Raw genomic sequence first — 18,473 nt, forward strand, 5'->3', positions numbered from 1 at the left:
GATGACACATTAGTATGATTGTAAACACTGAGTGCTTTGAAGTGCAGTGTGGTAGACTTAAACTGATGAGGCCTGAGTTCAAATTCCTACTCAGCTAAAGGGTTGCCAGCCTCCAGGTGGGCGCTGGAGATCTCCCAGAATTACAGGTGCAGATGACAGAAACTGGCTCCCCTGGAGAGACTGGCTGCTTCAGAGCATGGACTCTATGGCATTGTGCCCCCCTCAGGTCCCTTTCCTGCCCAAACTCCACCCTCCCCAGCTCTGCACCCAAAACCTCCAGGAATTTCCCAGGCCACAGTTGGCAACCCCAGCAATGAAGCTCAGTAGCTCTTGACCCAACTTCCCTCGCAGGGTTGTGGTGAGAACAAAGTATGAGCACCCAGTTTTTTGGAAACCCAATTAAAGGGGAGAGACAGAGAGGCGGCTGTGGGGATAAAAAGGATTCGTAATGATTTGAAGAGAGACACAAAAAACAGGAATTACAAACCTTTAACCCAGCAGGACCCTGGCTATGCAAACCCCCTCCTTAATTTCCTTCCAACTGGAGCGCTGGGGAGGTCTCAAGCTAATAAATGAAAGCACCCTTGTGGTTGTCCAGCTGTCACAATATACCCTCCCCCCCACCCAATAAAAAAATCAAGGCAGCCCAGTTTTCAAGGTAACATAACTTTATCGTAAGAGCAACAACATCTTTGCAACCAGTGGTAAAACTGAACCACAACTGCGATGAATGAAGCAGCCTTGACAGGGAGAGGCCATTTCCTCACAGGTGCTGCTGCCCAGTGAAGCATTGAAAGGAGAAAGGCCAGAAGATCATCTCAGACTTGCAGGGGCCTCTTTCTTCCTCTCCAAGGTCTTTGGTTGTTCCTCTTGTGCTTGAGAGGAATGAAGGCCGGAGGAGAATGGCAGGGGGGTGGGTGGGGGGGACACGGACTATTCACAGCTCTCCTTGACCACAAGCCGGTTATTCTTTATGAACTGAATTGTGTCACTGTTGCTTTAAGAAATGAGATACAAATTTTAAAAAGGGGATGTTGGGAAAATGTCTCCATTTTTACTCCAGTCGGTTTGGGGGTCTTTTAGCCTGGAGAGGCCTCATTTACTGCTTCTGGTGTGGAGAGAAGAGGAGGGTCTTAAGGAGAGATTTTGAGGTGGGCTTTCCCCAACACCCAAAAGAAGGGCAGGAGGGTCTCTCCACGGAAGGAGGCTCCGGAGAACTCGTAGATCAGGGATCCTCGGTCAGCGTCCAAAAAGGCCACTCGGCCCCCAGCGTAGTCCAGGCAGACTCTGATCCTCTTCGGCTCCCCGGTCAGGGACAGGGGAGGGTTTTTGCCTTTTATGCCAGCCTTGTAGCAGCCCCCCCACTTCCCCACAGCCCAGAACCCTTCCTCAGGACTAAGGAAAAAAAACTCCCTTCCTCCTCACGGACTTTCTGGCCACCCCCACAAACCACTCTTCCTCACTTCCCACAAGGACTTCCCAGAAGTGGCGGCCTGCTGTGAATCCCTCACGGCCCAGAACAGCAGCATGTACATCAAATCTCTCAGGATTGCTGGGCAGAGCTTTTCCTCCCCATCTCACGCTTTTCCGATCCTCAGACAGGAGGAGATAACGATGGGCCGTGTCTGGATCCAGAGTCACATTTGCTGTTGGGGGGCAAAAACGAGACAAGAAGAGAAGCGTTTTCAGCCAGAAGATTTCTCCCTCTGGCCTGTTCTGCGTCCTTCTCCTACCATTTCTGTCCTGCTCCCACCTCTTCATAACCCTCTCCTGGATTTCACAGGCTCTTCCTGCCTTCTCCTGACCTGCTAAAAGGCAGAGCAGCCTTCCTTGGGTTGCCAACCTCCAGGTAGTAGCTGGAGAACTCCCACTATTACAACTGATCTCCAGCCGATAGAGATCAGATCACCTGGAGAAAATGGCCGATTTGGCAATTGGACTCTGTGGCATTGAAGTCCCTCCCCTCCCCAAACTACCTCAGGCTCTGCCCCAAAAACCTCCCGCCAGTGGCAAAGAGGGACCTGGCAACCCTAAGTCTTCCTGTGTGCTTCAAGAAAAGGCAGGTAAAATCCACAATAAAAACCCACAGTAACCCAACCCATTTCTTCCCATATCCTGTCCCAAGCGGAGAACCTCAAGAGAGAAGAGAATCTGGGATATTTCAGTGATAGGATTTCCCCCCCTAAGAAATCACATTTACATAAAAATCCAAATCACATGAAAAATGAGCAGAGGCACAGAATGGGTTGAACACATCTCAAAACAGGGAATACCACTGAATTTGGCTTTCATTGACTCTGAACAAAACACAGAGACTGGAAGGGGGTTCCCATTGCTTTCAGCTTGCCAGGGAGATGTGTGTCTCAATTGGCATTTGGGACCATTTTGGCAGGACTTGGGATGGTTTCTATATTCCAGTGAAAGAACAAAGATTGGACTGAATGCAGCTTCTCAGGGAATGTCCTGTATGGTAACGTTACGTCAGCAATAAAGTGGAGCTGATGTCCTGCCTGCACCCCTCAGAGGATGCCTGCGAGATCAGACCCTCACTCCACAGCCTGCACAATCTGCCTTTCACTCTTCTGTCTTTTTAAAGGTTGCAACAGCCAGCCTGATGAAGACCTCTGCTGTGCTTGAAAGCTTACACAACATTTTGTGCCAATTCAAATAATAAATAATGAAGGTATTACATTGATTTTGCTCTTGTTTTGAGATTTGCATGGACCACTACAGCTGTACAAGTTTTCCCTGGATCCCAGGAATGACATTTCTACCCAACCCAGCAGCCGCCACCCCCCTCCATCTCATTCTAGTGATGCCTTTCCCTGTATATTGTCACAACAGAAAGTTCTAGAGACTTACTCTTTAATGAAGGCTGGGAGTTCAGAGAACCAGGTACACATATTGGTAAAATGTTATATATCTATATAATGATAATACAATTGCCTATTTTAAAAAAACTAAAAATCTCCCCGGAGGTGAGGGAAGTAAATGATCACCACAAGGAAAGGGTCAGGAAAATGGCTGCCACATAGGTGGGGAAATCTAAATGTTCTCGCTCTGAGAGAGAAGGGCATCTGTGTTTCAGCATCGCTTGCTTCGGGAGGCAGGACTTCAAGGATTTTTTACCCCTCTTCCTGTCTCCTGGGAAACGCCCCCTTTTCTCTTCAGTTCTTTCCTGCCTCGCTTATCGGGAGAGCACGTTTTTCGCAGCTCTCTGCCTTAGCTATAGGAAAGTCTACTAATTTTCTCTTTTCCTCATTCCGCCTTCCCCCTCCCTTATTCCAACTCCCTTGTGCTCTGTCCTCTGCTTCTACTTATCTATTTCTCTATCTACATAGAAGTTTTTTTTGGGGGGGGGAATTAGAGCGGGTGTTCCCGCCAAAACAAGATGGCGTCGGATCGCTCGGATCTCTTCATTGCCCAAGGCGATTTGGACCCGTCCCTTTTACAACCGGCTTCTGATGGGGAGCAGCCCTCCTGTAGTCAGGCGGCAGGCTCTAAGAATAGAGACAAAAAAGCCGGGTACAGAAAGAAAAAAGCTGGGTCAGCGCACGGCAAAGCGGCAAAACGTCTCCTCTCTGCCGCCCGGGTCCATAGACCCTCCAAGGTTTCAAAATTGAGCGCAGATCCTCCTCACCCTCCAAGCGCTCAGGGACACACAGCGGCTACGTCCGCTCCGTTCCCAGCCGGCGCTTCAGAGCACACAACGGCTGAGTCTGTTCCGGCTCTTACAGGCGGCACGGAGCTCTCAGCGGCGTCTGCCGCTTCTCCTCCACGAGACGGCGCCGTCTCGGCTTCACAGGGGGCAGCAGCAGCCTCCGGTAATGTAACAACGACCGGGCCCCTGGGGGTGGGGGGATTGGAGTTTCTAAGGTCCGAACTGGCCGCTCTTATCAGGGACTCCTTCTCGGAGGGATTGAAGATGGTTAATTTCCCCTCGCCCAGCCCCTCCCAACGCGAGACCTCCCTTGTTTATGCTAAGCACAGGAGGGAGCTGAGCCGGCTTGCAAAGCCAGGCCTCAAGGCGTCGCAGGCCTCCTCCTCTCGGCATTCAAAGGAGCACATTTCAAAGGCCCCGCAGGCCTCTTCCTCTCGCTCCTTGCGTGAGCCCGAGTCCTCCCCATTTTCCTCCGAAGAGGACGAAGGGGATAGGGAAAGGGAGGAAGGAGAATTCTCTTCCAGCGAAGAGGAAATGGTTACAGAAAACAAACAAAATAGAATCTTTAATGCAGATGACTTTCCATCGCTCCTAACTAAAACCTTAGCAGCTTTAGATTTATCAGAGGAGGCCAACTCCTCCTCTGAGAAGAAGAAAGGCTCAAAGGAGTTCTTTCATATGAATGATGCTCCTTCCAAAAGTATTCCTGTCCCTGATTATTTTACAGGATTAGTCAAAACTGAATGGGCTAAGCCTTTGGGGGGTAAACGGGCCCCTCTAATAACAAAGAGGTTTTATAACTTAGCCCCCGCCTCAGCTGATCTTCTAAGGGTCCCTCCAGTAGAGTCGCCTGTAGCAGCCTTGCATTCTACAGATATGGCCACAGAGGTAGGGAATGTCATGATTAGAGACCCTGTGGATCGCAAAGCTGACCTGGCATGTAAAAGATCGCATGAAGCCTCGGCCCTAGCAGCCAGCACTTCTATTACAGCAGCCTTAGTCTCCAGAGCAGCTATAGTGTGGGTTAGAAAGCTGGCTCAGCTCATACCCGAAGATGATAGAAATGCTTTGGAGGGGGCGTCACGAATCCTCAAAGCTGTATCCTTCTTAGCGGATGCCTCCCTTGACACCATGGTTTTTTCTGCTAGGGCAATGGCCACCTCCGTGGCTGCTAGGAGAGCCATGTGGATCCGTCCCTGGCAGGTTGGGCACTGCTCCAAAATTGTCTTAATGGGTTTCCCCTATCAGGGTGCCAAGCTTTTTGGTGATTCCTTAGAGCCCATTTTAGTAGAGACTAGGGACAAGAAAAAGGCCCTCCCAAAGGTCCTAAGTCGGGATAATAAATACCACAACCAGACTTCATTTCATCCCTTTCATGCGACACCACGTTACAGACAAGATAATAGGAGAGGGCAGTGGAACTCCCATCGTGGTTCCTTTCGCCAAGGAGGACGATATTCCAGGTCTTCCCGTTTCTCCTCCTTCCAGCCCGACAAAGGGGATAAAACCCCTCGTCAACCCAAACAATGACTTCCTTCCTCAGCCTGTGGGGGGCAGGCTCGCTCAGTTCTCGGATCGATGGGCCTCCTCCCAACCAGACTCTTGGGTGATGAAGATTGTGACCCTAGGTTATCAGATAGAGTTTTTCAAGACCCCCCCAAGCCGAGTGGTCCCCTCCCCAAGACCATTGACCAAGGAAAAACAATTGAGAACCATGGCAGCTATAAAACATCTACTAGACATCCGCGCCATCGAAGAAGTCCCTCTCCTAGAAAGAGGATCCGGGATCTATTCTATCTTCTTCACTGTTCCCAAAAGAGATGGCAATTGGCGAGCCATACTCGATTTAAAGTTCCTGAACAAATTTGTCCACCACAAGAAGTTCCGCATGGAAACACTGAAGTCTATATCAGAGGCCCTCAGACCAGGAGATTTCCTTACCTCAGTGGATCTACGGGAAGCTTACCTTCACGTCCCAATCCATCTGTCACACCGAAAGTTTCTACGCTTCCAGTTTCATCAGCAACACTACCAGTACAGAGCCCTTCCCTTTGGGTTGACTTCTGCTCCGCGAATTTTCTCCAAAGTGATGTTAACTCTGTTGGTGCTAGCTCGCGAGAGGGGCATCAGAATTCATGCCTATCTCGACGATCTTTTGATTTGCGCGTCGTCGAGAGAACAGAGTCTAGAACACACAGCCATAGTCCTACAAATATTGGACAATCACGGTTTCCTGACGAACTTCGACAAGAGTCAACTGACCCCAGTCCAGTACATCCGCCATCTAGGGGTCTACATCGACACCTCCAACAACCTCCTCATCCTACCAAAGGACAAGGTCTCCAAAGTGTGCTCCATTGCCAAGAAAACGATGACACTCAAATCATCCAGGCTGATGTTGCTGGCAAAGCTGCAAGGGCTAATGATATCATGCATCCCTACGGTGCAGTGGGCCAGACTGCATGCCAGACCGCTTCAGAACTTCCTCTACCTTTACCAGAGGGACATTGTCAAGAAGCGCGACAAGCTGTTGGCAGTTCCGGAGAAGGTGAAGTCCAGTCTTTCCTGGTGGATGAATCCCAACAGACTTTCCAGAGGACTTCCATTCATCAGACCCACACCGGTAGAGATGTTCACCGATGCTTGCCTGTCGGGATGGGGGGCCACGCTGCTTGGCCGGCTGGCTCAGGGAACTTGGAACTCCTGGGAGAAGAAGCTCCACATCAACGCTCTAGAGACCAGAGCGGTCCTAAAGGCACTGAAACACTTCTCACCCCTGATCCAAGGTGCGGACCTCCTGATCAGAACAGACAATGTGGCCACGAAGGCCCATATCAACAAACAAGGGGGATCCCGTTCGGCGGCAATCAGAAGAGAAGCAAGACTATTGATGATGTGGGCCGAAGCCAATCTAGCCTCCATCACGGCAGAACACATTCAGGGCGACCTGAACGTACAAGCGGACTGGCTCAGCAGGGAGATCCTGAGGGAGGCCGAATGGTCTCTCCACCACGACGTGTTCCATCAAATCACCCTACGATTCGGTCGTCCTACGGTGGATCTGTTCGCGGCAAAGGGGAATCAACAGCTGCCCAGATTCTTCACAAGGTACAAGCAACACGGTGCGGAACAGATCGACGCACTCATGACACAGTGGCCCAACGAGCTCCTTTACGCTTTTCCTCCACTACCGCTGATACCAAGAGTATTGCGACGTGTTCGAGAACTTCAGGCGTCAGTGATCTTCGTGGCCCCCTATTGGCCTCGACAACCGTGGTTCCCGATTCTGAGGGAACTCTCCATCCAGGATCCTTGGAAACTGCCGGACAGAGAAGATCTCCTTCACCAGGGCCCAATTCTCCATCCCAACCCAGGCTGGTACAAACTGACCGCCTGGGCATTGAAAGGAACAGGCTCTTAGAGTTAGGATATACAGCCGATATCACCGAAACCATCTTAGCAGCCAGGAGACCCTCCACAGTCAGGATATACAATACCTCGTGGAAAGCCTTTGCAAGGTGGAGCTGCCGCAAGAACGCCAATCCCCTAAAACCAACCATATCCAATATCCTTTCCTTCCTACAGGACAGGCGCAAGCAAGGATTGAAGGTCTCTACCCTCCGCAGACACCTGGCGGCTATAGCTACGATAGTCCCAAGAGTATCGGGGTTTCAGATTACCAAACACCCTCATGTTCAGTCCTTTTTAAAAGGGGTCACTCTCATATCTCCTCCTGTTACCCACAGGCTCCCCACGTGGAGCCTACATACTGTTCTCACAGCTCTAACTAAGCCCCCTTTCGAACCACTGCGACATACGGATCTCAAATACTTGGGCATGAAAGCCCTATTTCTGACAGCCGTGACCTCGGCACGCAGGGTATCAGAGCTTAGCGCCTTGTCTATTCGACCGGAGCTTTGTATTTTTCACGCAGACAAGGTGGTACTCAGACCAGACCCTTCCTTCTGCCCAAAAGTAAATTCTAGATTCCATCGGGATCAGGAGCTAGTGTTACCTTCCTTCTGTCCTAGCCCAAAGTCAGCAAAAGAAAAAGAATGGCATTCCCTAGACCTCAGAAGAGCCTTACGAATTTACATCAGACGTACAGGTCCCTTTAGACAGTCAGACTCTCTCTTTATTAATATCTCCTTGCCCAACAAGGGAAAATCCATGTCTAGGTCAGCAATTAGTAGATCCATCGTTAGTTGCATCTCCCAGGCCTACATACATAGTAGTCTACCAGTTCCCAGTGGAATAACTGCCCACTCCGTTAGGAGTTCCGCCACCTCTACTGCCTTTGACCGTAGAGCCTCTGTGGAAGAAATTTGTAAGGCCGCAACATGGAGATCTATCTCCACGTTCGTCAGGCATTACAAGTTAAACCTTTACGCTTCGGCGGACGCCGCCTTTGGTAGGCGGGTCCTCCAGAGCGTATTGCAGGACGTCTAATCCCTCCCGCGTAGGGGACAGCTCTGATAGGTCCCAATCACAGATGCCCTTCTCTCTCAGAGCGAGAACGAGCCTTGGATACTCACCGTGAAGGCTCCTTCTGCTCTGAGATATGAAGGGCATCTCCCCGCCCAGACGTCCTGCACTTCATACCGTTTTTTCTGGTTAGAATTGAAGCAGTTATAGATAGTTAACCCTTGCTGGTTAGATAATTGGTCTACTGGCCTTTTTCCACCAGGTTCTGCATGGGTGTAGTTTGGGTGCCCGTCACAGTATTGCATTTACCCTGGTTATCTACGTTTCTTACTGTTCTTTCTGATGTATAACTTATTACCTGAGTTTACTTCCTGGAACTTTATGTACGAGCCCTCTAACACTCGGAAAGTTTTGAACTGGAGAGAAAAGGGGGCGTTTCCCAGGAGACAGGAAGAGGGGTAAAAAATCCTTGAAGTCCTGCCTCCCGAAGCAAGCGATGCTGAAACACAGATGCCCTTCGTATCTCAGAGCAGAAGGAGCCTTCACAGTGAGTATCCAAGGCTCGTTCCCTCCCACATAGCAGCCATCCAGGCTTTCCTGCAAACTAGGTTTAAGAAAGATCAGAGAAAATTTGGGAAACCCCAGCAGGTGTCCAAATGTGGTGAGGAAGCAGGAGGGGGAAATCACTTCCCACAACGGTTAAACTCAGCGCTAGTAACCTGTGAGAAGATGGCCAGGATCAAGCTAGAAATTACAGGAATATCCTTGGTATTGAATTCCTGTCCCCTCCCTGCTCCTGTGGAAGCAACTTATTGACAGCTCTGCAAAAACTAAGCCAGTTTGAAAAGAGCTGCAATATTACCAAGTGGAAGCCTTTCTGCACTAGAGTTACCATCACAAAGCTATCAAACTTCAAGCATGACCTTCCCTGGGCTGGAAAAACAGATGCCTCAATACCCAACTTTGGCAGAAGAATGCTTTTTTTATGGAACTCAACCAAGCAACAAACGTCCTTCGGCATCAAGAACGGGTTTCCTTGCCTCACATATATTTTGCAGAGCGTTGAAAACACTATTCGGATGCTTGCAAATTTGTCAGCACCAAAGAATAACATTTTTTAAAAGGAGACATAACTTTTCAATGAGGTAGAACTGGTTTGAAAGAAACTTTGCTGCCCTGAACACGCACATACATCTAATATCCAGGAGATACCTCTCCAAAAACCGGTTCTGCAACTTTACTGAAAGCTTTGGTAAAGGACTGATATGTTGTGATACACCATCAATGCTGTTTGAAAATGTATTAATTTAAAACAGCCAATATCGGACCCTACACAGAAGGGAGCAAAACAGAGCTAAGCCAGCATTCGACCTGCAAACACCTGCCTTCCTTCTGTCTGAATTTCCTCTAAAATGTACTCAGGAGACAACCTCCTCCTGCCCAGAAGTGTGCATCCGAGTGACAGACGGGGAGGCGGAAGACCAAGTTGAAGAGGAGGCTTGTGAGTGACAGGCACGTCGTTCCAGTTCTTTTCCCAAACATTAAACACAAATTATGTGTGAACAACTAGAACAGAAGCACCAGGGCAGGCTGGTCTTCTGCATTTATATACTGCCTTCCTCTCCCCTCCCGCCCTGTGAGGAAGGTGGGGCTGAGAGAGCTCTTAAGAAAGCTGTGACTAGCCCAAGGTCACCCAGCTGGCTTCGTGTGTAGGAGTGGGGAAACCAACTGGGTTCACCCGATGAGGTCTGCCGCTCATGTGGAGGAGTGGGGAATCAAACCCAGTTCTCCAGATCAGAGTCCACCGCTACATACCACCGCTTTTAACCACTACACCATGCTGGCTCCCATCTCTTTTCCAAAGGTTGGTAGGGACTCAGTCCTTTCTTTTGTTCATCATCCTGCTTATTGTGTACAACATCTGACAGCTTTTGACTTCAGTTCTCACAACACCCTTGAAGGAACCGTATTGTGTTATCAGGTCCAGAAAGAATCAAACCAGAGCCTGAATATTTGCATCTCACTCCATCCCCACGCCCCCGTCCATTATTCTGTCTGCTCCCTCCAAAGACAAAGCACACTTTAAAATTAGTGATCATCATTTGTATAACAGCAGGAGAAACAGCAAGAAACATTCAGAGTGCATTTAATCCCCTGAGTAACTGGGGTTCTCATTAGATTCTCAAGATTGACACACGTTTATGCAAGTTTACAGAAGCCATTTAGGTCATTTAATAGCAGAGCAGAGGTTAAGAAAAAAGGTATATGAAACTCTTGATTTGTTGACTGATATTGAGCCTTTGAAACTCTAAAACCTCCTCTCCCACCCAGTGTCATGTGAGTATTAATTAATCAAGTAATTAACATTAATTTGAACCAGGCTTGTGCTGGAGAATTGCCTTATGGTTGTGCTCCTTGATACATACTGGCATAAGTTTTAGGAGGGCAGGCATGTTAGTCTGCAATTGAGGAGCGAGACTTGAGTCCTTTTTTTTTAATATATATTTTTATTATTTTTCAATACTTGCTATACATCTCATTTGACAATACATCCTATATACCAATCTTTGACTCGATAAAAAATTAAAGAATTATTAGGTGTATGTCTGCTGTATTAAATATAATTAATTATAATTGACTTCCCCACCGACTTCCTCCCTCCCTATAAATATCTGGCGTCTCCTTTGTATTAATATTTTCTAATCCTTATAAGTCATTATTTTAATGTTATACTTTCCCCTTATTTAATATATTTTGATGAGCAATAATAATATAATATTAATAATAAAGACAGAAAAAAGGAAAAATTGTTTAAAAAATAAAAACAGGGCATAACAAAACACATTAACATAATTTTCTCCAGTCACTCATCTCTGTCATATAAAATGGATTAGATCTTTAAAAACTTTATATACCCCAAGTAAAAAATTAAGTTGATATCATTTTTCCTCTACCCCCCCCCATTTCCCATATTAAGAGTCAAATTGGTATTCTTCCGGCTTTCTTTTTTTTTGTATAAATTTTATTAGGTTTTATACTATAAATTTTCCATTGCAATAAACAACATCTATAACAATATAAAATTTCAATTCTAACTTAAAGTTGTTATAATTCCATAACATATAGTAATAAAAAAAGAAAATGGAAAATCTGTGACTTCCCCCTCACCTCCATCTGCCTCTTAATAAAAAATTCATCCCGTCGTAGTTAATCTAATCTTGATGCTCTATCAATATCATTTAACAAAAAGAAAATCATAATCTGTTAGTAAATATAATTATACTTATTCATTATAAAAAAGACAAAGAAATCCTCTGGATCAGATTAGAAAATATTCTTCCATTTTTCCCAATTTTAACTCATATTCACAATAATGCATCCACGCCTCCCATTCCCCCAAAAACCGAGCCTCACTTTCTTCATTTAAAATAGCTGTGAGTTTTGCCTTCTTCCGGCTTTCTTAACCCTTCTTTTTAAACTTTTTCTTCTGTCTGGGGTTTCTGTTGCCATCTGTATGCTTTCTTGAAGTGGTCTCCTGTCTGCGACAATCTTTACCCATTGCTCCTTGGGCTGTTGATTCTTCTTCTTGTATTCCTGTAGTATGGTCTGACAGCTCATTGTTTCTTGTCAAAAAGTTTTTGATATCTTCCAACGAATTGACGGCATGTTTAACTTGTTTATAGGTGAAGGTAAGTCCTTGTGGTAGCAACCAGCTGTATTTTATTCCCTTGTTTCTCAGTGTCTCAGCAAAATCTTTATAGATGGCTCTCTTTTCAATCAGGTGACGAGGAATGTCTTTGAGAATTATTAACGGTGTATCATCTACACTTAGATGATTCTCCAAATAAAGTTTCATAATGATATTTTTCATCCTGATGTCAAAGAAGGAGACCAAGATCTCTCTAGCTTTTGTTTTCTGTACTCGAGTTGACAAGGGGATTCTGTATATCTTGTTTATTGCATAATTTAATTCTTGTTCATTTAAATGAAATATATCAGCAAGCGATCTTATGATGGTCTCTCTGGTGCCCCCTAGTCTTTCAGGCAAATTACGTATACGCAAGTTAGATTCTCTCTGTTGCAGGTCCAAAACAGCTAGTTGATCCTTCACTCGCTCTTCCTGGAGTCGTATTGCTTCAATTTGTTGTGCTTGAGATTTCATGTCCATTTTAACTCCTTTCAATTCTTCGGTGTTATTTTTAACTGAAAGTTCCATCTTATTCATGCCATTTTTCATTTCTGTAATTTGATCTTTTATTTCCTTGATCTCATTTATTAAGCCATCAAATTTTTGAGTAATAATTAAAGTCATTTGTATAGCTGATTGTTCTTGTTGCATGGAAACCTGTTCAAACTTCTTCTTTAATAATTCAATTTGCATGGCCAACATTTCCTGTATCTTTTGATGATTACTTTCCATGATTGTCTGTGCTTTTGTGTTTTCTAGGGTGGTAAGTTAAATATTAGCAGGCAGCTCAGTGCAAAAAAGCTACTAAGTTGTTAGAAGGTTCTGGCTTGGCTTTGGAGCTTGTTCCAGGAAGTATAGAGAATTGTAAGGCAGTGGGCTTTCCATCGCTCCCACTCTATGATTAAAGAAGGTAGGATTTATTTTGCTGCTACACTGAGTGGGGCACATCCGGCCCAACAGCCCGCTATGGTTTCCTGTCTTCCTAGAGAAGCCACTTCCTGAATGAAAATGTGGCTAGAGGACTCTCCTAAGGTAAAGGAATGGAGAATCGGAAGTAAAGGATGTCTCCTCCCCCCTTCTATGCCGCAGCCGCCGATTCGTAGCTATTTATGCCACTCAATTATTTCCGATTGTTTTGTTTGCCTGCTAATTCAGTTTTTAGTTTAATTAAATAGTCTTTTTAGTCGGAGGGTCACTTAGAATCCTGGGTGAAGGGGTGCAGAGTCTTTAGCCAATTTTGAAAAGTTCCAGTCATTCAGAATCGGATTAGTTGACAAAACGAGTTCATGTAACTTACTCGGATGTTGGAAGTCGGGGTTCTCAGTTATTAGCTTGTTCAATGTTCGATAAAAGATAGAGGAGATCGCAGCCTATTTCCATGAGACGTTTGTGGCAGTGGAATTCCTCCTTGGCCGGCAGGACTTCAACCGACCCTCCTCCACATCAAGTAGCTCTTGTGGGAGGGGGGTGGGAGTCAAACTGCTTTTCTTCGGCAGCAGGGGGTTGCCTGCATTCTTATCCACTATTTAGGATTGGAGTCAGGGCTTTTAAGGGGGCCCCCGGTTCAGAACGCCTCTTGGTTTCCTCGAGAGATCTCGGGGGACATGGCGCTGGGATCAGCTCTCTACCGGAAGTCGACACTTGAATCCTGTGGGCCCTATAAAGACCAACAAGATTTCCGGGCTAGTAGCTTTTGAGAGTCAGATTTGACAAAGGGAGCTTTGGGGAGGGCCCGTGGCTCAGTGGTTGAGCATCTGCTTGGCATGCAGAAGGTCCCAGGTTCAATCCTCTGCATCTCCAGTTAAAAGGACCAGGCAAGTCGGTGATGTGAAAGACCTCCGCCTGAGACCCTGGAGAGCCACTGCTGGTCTGAGTAGACAATACTGACTTTGATGGACCAAGGGTCTGATTCAGTATAGGACAGCTTCATGTATGTTCATGTATGTTCATATATGCCATTCCACAAAGGCAACTTTAAAGAAAAAAAACATGGTTCAAATACACAATTTGTAGCACCTTGAAAATGAGGGAAATCTGGAAAGCAGGTAGGGAAATCCACGTAGAGAAATGGGATTCCCAATCTAGTCTGCGCCTCTCATGGGGAGGATTCTGAAAGGCCCTCAAGGGCTGATGCCCAGCAACACTTCTCCCATCCTTTCAATATGGCGGCAGGTAGGTGAAAGGAGGCAGTTCATCCCCTCAAGAGTCCACCTTCTCTTTCACCCTGGCACACCTCCTCAGAACAAGAAGGAACTGGCTGTGGCAGGGAGGGAGAGAGGTTGAGGAACAAAACAAGAGCGTCCAGTAATGTTATCTCTGGAAAAACACTAAGCAGAACAACACAAATTGTAAAGTGAAGTTTTTAAGTTAAGAAATAATTGAACGATGTATGAAGAAAAAATTACCTTTCTGCAGGTGAAGTCCAGAATCCAGAGTGTCTGAGGAAGCAAAAGAAACAAAAGTGAAAAGCAGACTCTTGTGCCTATACCAATCTTGTGACAAAAACATCTATTAATTATATGGTCTCTTTTTCTCTTGGGGAGGGTGTCAAGAAATGCAAGCCTAGTATATTAGAGGCAAGAAATCAAAACCAATGTTGTTTCTGGGTTATCAGAATGCAACAAAGTCTTATAGGTTTGCGAACGACAATAATCAGATAACTTTCAGTTGGTCAGCCAATTTTTGGGAGTCTTATAATTGGCCAAGGCTTCATGGCAGAGAAAAAAAAATAGAAAAAGTGTCTTTGCCTATTTCTGAAAAGCCTGAATTTAAAACAGAAAGCATTTCCCCGCAAAGGTCTCCTAGCAGAGAAGCTGAGACATATAAGGCTTCAGAAGGAGAGGGGTCTGTCAGAGTAACAAGTTGCCCATAATAATCTGACAGAGACAGCTGACAGGTAGCTGTCAGATCAGAGGCATCTAGGATGATGCAAGAGGAAGCAATAGCCTTGCAGGTTCTAGGGTGAACTGCAACTAACCAGTTTAAAGCAGTAAGGATGATGTAATACTGTGGCCAGGTCTGCAGATGGCCTTATTGGTTTCAAGGGATGTTCTGTATATAAGCCTTTGTAACTGTAACTCTTTGTTGGGAAGTTTGGTGGAGAGAGTGTACGTGACGGTTTGTATTTTATCTGTGCACTGTAAATTAAACAACACTGTTTTCTATAAAGCAGAGAGTTTTGGGGGTGCGTCCTGGATAACTGCTAATCCGCCTGCTTCCACGTCAGGGTCTAGTGACATATTTGTCCGGCGTTCTGAAAGAAGCATGAAAGGTGTTGCACCTAAGAAATATGGTTTTGATGAATGTGACTGTATATACAATGTAAATGTATATGAACCCACAAGTTATGAACAAGTGTTAACTCTAAATGAAAAGGAAAAAGATTTGTGGTTTAAAGCAATGGGAGCTGAGATGTCAGCATTATCTGAACACCAGGTGTTCACTCCCACAAATCTTCCCCAAGGTCAGCCGGTAATTGGCTGTAGATGGGTTTACAAGGTAAAAAGACTCACTGACGGAACTTTGCAAAGAAAGGCAAGGCTTGTTTGCAAAGGGTATGCACAGAGGAAATGGCTTAATTATGACGAAACTTTCTCACCTACTGTAAAATGTGAGTTCATCAAAGCAGCTCTAGCAATTGCAGGTCTGAAAAAGTTAACAGTGTTTCATTATGATATTCAGACTGCTTATGTGAATGTTAATTTGACAGAAATGGTTTATATGGAACAAATACCAGGTTTTGAGCTTGCAGATGGAGCAAAAGTCCTGAAGCTAAATAAAGCTCTTGGGCTACATGGGCTACATCAGTCAGCAAGGGAATGGCACTTGTGTTTAGACAGAGCCGTAAAACAATTAGGTTTTAAGCAGAGTGTGGTTGACGCGTGTCTTTACTCAAGGTACAAGGATCAAAAGGAATGCTATCTTTTGATTTATGTTAATGACCTGTGTATGCTGACTGATAAAGAAGATGACCAGATACAATTTCAGAAGGAGCGGAGTGAGAAATTTAAGCTAAAGTGTCTAGGACAGATAACCAACTATCTGGGAGTTGAAATTACTAGAGACGCAGAGGGAATGTTCTCATTGTCTCAAAAGGGTAAAATACTACTGCGGTTAGAGAAATTTGGAATGCAGGATGCAAATACTGCAGACTCTCCCATGATTTTAGGATATGCCGAGGATGAGACAGGACAGGATTGTGATAGAACAATGTATCAATCCTTACTTGGAAGTATATTTTATCTAGCCTGCTGGTCAAGGCCAGAAATATACCAATCAACACACTGTCTCAGTAAACAAAACATGAATCCAAAGCAAAAGGATTGGAAGGCAGCTAAACGTGTGCTGAGATATTTAAAAGGCACATTAGACAAAAAGCTGTGTTTAAAAGCCACAAATGGGAGCCTTAAAGCCTATGCTGATGCAACATGGGCAGATCAGGATCATGCAGGGTCAACTACTGGATATATAATTTACTTAGACCAGGCTCCAATTCACTGGAAATCACTAAAGCAATCTTTTGTGGCAACAAGTTCGTGTGAAGCTGAATTTAGTGCAATAAGTGAATGTACTAATCAATTAGAATGGTTTGTTATTTGTTCAAGGAACTTAATGTAAATGTACCATTGCCTGTTAAGGTCTACTCTGACAATGAAGCTGCAAAAAAGCTAGCAAATGAACAACGTTTCAGAGGGAAAAGCAAACGTATCAGGATAAGATATGAGAATGTATCAGATGCGGTAAACAAAAACCTTGTGCACATACAGAAATGTGCTGGAACTATAAACATTGCTGATATATAAATACAAAGGTAGTAGATAGTCAAAGGTTTGTGAAACTGTCAAATATGATATACAAGCCTTGAGAAGGAGTGTCAAGAAATGCAAGCCTAATATATTAGAGTTTGACCGTTCAGGACTAGATCTCAAGCATCTTGATAGATAGAAGACAGCCAAGAACCAGCCTGAACAGGTTCTGACCATAGCTGATGCAATGAGGAGTAATGGGTGCAATGATTCAACAATGACTCAGCAGTTAGCTGATTGGTGGCTGGTGGTTGGAAAATGTATAATATCTCTGTAACCAAGGTGTGGGAGATAATAGTGGATGTGGTTCGTGTTGGAGATTGCTGTAAGTCTGAACACTGTAATATAAAACAAGCACTGTTTTATGTTGCCTGGCTTTACTGGTGGTTATTTCTGGTATTCTGCCTAATCCGCTAGCTCCCGCAACAGAGGGAAGGTGCCATGGCCTGAATTTGTTTTGCTTATGACCAGTTAGTCCACAAGCATAAAGAATGGAATAAAGGAATAAAGGTGCCATGGTATAGCCCCACCTCAACAGATCTTGAAATATCAGCAGGGTTGGTACTTGGATGGGAGACCAAACAAGATTCTGCAGACTAAGGCAATGGCAAAGAAATCTCTGCTTCTCACTTGCCTTGAAAACCCCTTTCGCCATAAGTTGGTTCTGACTTGATGGCGCATGCGTACATTTCTTCTGAGTTTTGGCTGAAAGGTTAAGTACAACCTACTTTTTTGGGGGGGGGGATTTCTTCACAGATTTCATTTATGTGGAAATATTCACATTTCTTTTCACTAGTCACTTGGAGTGACTGGAGATTCAATTCATAGAAAGTATGCTAAGGTCTGCGGGCCAAGGGTCGGCTCCAGCTAAACTTCCCTTCCTTCCAAAGAGATGTTCCACAGTTCTACCATATTACCCCCTTCTAACTCCGCTGATTTCAGTGGGCTTAGAAGGGTGTAAATCTGCTTGAGACACCACCCTCCGTCCCCCTGAGACCACTCTGTGGCCTCAGCTATGACAGACTCAATCAGACACACACAGTGAAAGGGGACAGTTTTGATAGGTCCAATTTGGCCATAGACACACTGCAATGAGAACGGGGGTAGGTGTTCCTGAAAGGGATGGGGTGGAGGTCGCTATTAAATGAGGATGCCCTGAAGGGCAGTTTCCTCCCCCTCCCTTTCATTTTAGCTGTTTGTCTACAATTACATCCCAATTTGCCAGTTCATGGGCACAACTGGAAAGAAGCAACAGAGAATAATTTTCAGGAAATTCACATAATGCAATTCTGAACTAAAATTGTGGGAGAATTCAGACCTCAAAACTTTCCATGGTGAACTCAAATACCCTTGTGAATTGGTACATACAATTCTCACATTCCTGGGTCTGCTAATTATATAAGTCAAGGGTCCCCAACATGGTGCCCATGGGCACTGTGGTGCCACCAATGCGTTTCCTGGTTCCCACCAAGTATTTTACGAAGTGGCCAGGACAAGGTGGGACTTTTGCCAAGCCAGGATTCTAATTGGCTGTGCAGCTTTTAAAAAATGTTGTTTGGGCAGCATCTGCCACTACAGCATAAGAATCTTCACTGTGTGACTGAAGGTGTGCTGCATGTACCGCTCTCCTTTTGGAAGCATCCAAATAAAAAAAAAAGTGAGGAATGTTGTGCCTGAGTAATCATACCTGGTTCAGACTACACACAAGCTACACGCATAAGCTGTTTACAAACAGAACCACAGAAGCCACTCCCCAGTGCCCCCCCCATTCTTTAGCACCAAGCACGTAGGCACATACACATTCCAAAGGCTGGAAACTTTCCTCCAACAGCCTCCCTCCCACCTATTCCTCCTTTTTGATACATTCGCTTCACTCTGCAAGGGAACACTCTGA

At 45.4% G+C, this 18,473-nt stretch overlaps 1 pseudogene; it reads right to left on the reverse strand.

Annotated features, from left to right (window-relative positions):
- Window positions 1-1,133: 1,133 nt before the first annotated feature.
- Window positions 1,134-18,473, reverse strand: part of LOC130493971 (E3 ubiquitin-protein ligase TRIM7-like) — a 48,989-nt pseudogene continuing 31,649 nt past the window's right edge.

The sequence above is a fragment of the Euleptes europaea genome, chromosome 1, assembly GCF_029931775.1.
Source record: "Euleptes europaea isolate rEulEur1 chromosome 1, rEulEur1.hap1, whole genome shotgun sequence".
NCBI lineage: Eukaryota > Metazoa > Chordata > Lepidosauria > Squamata > Sphaerodactylidae > Euleptes > Euleptes europaea.